Here is an 851-nt window from a genome sequence, read left to right as displayed (position 1 = left end):
GGAATGAAGAGAATGTGTTTCACATACAGCATTCTTTAGAATATTGGGGATCTGGAAAGATTATAGAACATTCTAGTCCAATGGTTAACTTATCTGAAATATATTTCTGCATGAAAGTGGGAGGAGGAGAAACCTATATGGGAGACTACTTAGATTATCCAGCCACTACAGGAAAAGATCCCCATCTAAAGGGCCACTATCTAGAAGATTTATAGGTTTAATTTGAGTATGTGCGTAATAAAAAAAATCCCTACTAAGCGAAGGATTTGCTTCAAATACATAAGAAAGAGATCCAGTGCAATGAAAACTAACTGTGTTTTTAATTCAATAAAGCTGTGGAGCTTTGGATAACAGATGGTTCTTCTGATACCTGGACTTCTGAAACACAAATTAATGGGTGTAGACATTCTTGAGGGTTACCAATGCAATAGAACATCTTCAGCTGGCTCATACCAGCTGTACTGTACTGTACTGTTTGATGTACTGTACATCAAACATTAAATCACCCTTCTAACCTGATGAAAGGGGGACATATTGAACCTGAAGATCAGCAGTATAATCTTCCCTGTAATGCACTTTTCATGTAGAATGCCTGACAATTATTGTTTTATTTCCTCAGCATCAACACTCTGACACATTATTTTGCAGGACTCGGGTATGGACTTATAACATCCAACCATCTATTTTCTAACTGCTTTATCCAAATCAGGGTGATGGGAGAGCCGGATCCTAAACCGGCAAGCAGCAGACATACACTTTTATCACTTTTCTTTTAAAAAAAAGCATCTAATTATGATTTATAGAAGTAGTATTTTTCTTCTGTAGCTATATTGTTTCCAGATATGTACATG

The sequence above is a fragment of the Lepisosteus platostomus genome, chromosome 7 (genome assembly GCF_059453375.1).
Source record: "Lepisosteus platostomus isolate fLepPlt1 chromosome 7, fLepPlt1.hap1, whole genome shotgun sequence".
Lineage (NCBI taxonomy): Eukaryota > Metazoa > Chordata > Actinopteri > Semionotiformes > Lepisosteidae > Lepisosteus > Lepisosteus platostomus.
This window is presented reverse-complemented; position numbering follows the sequence as displayed.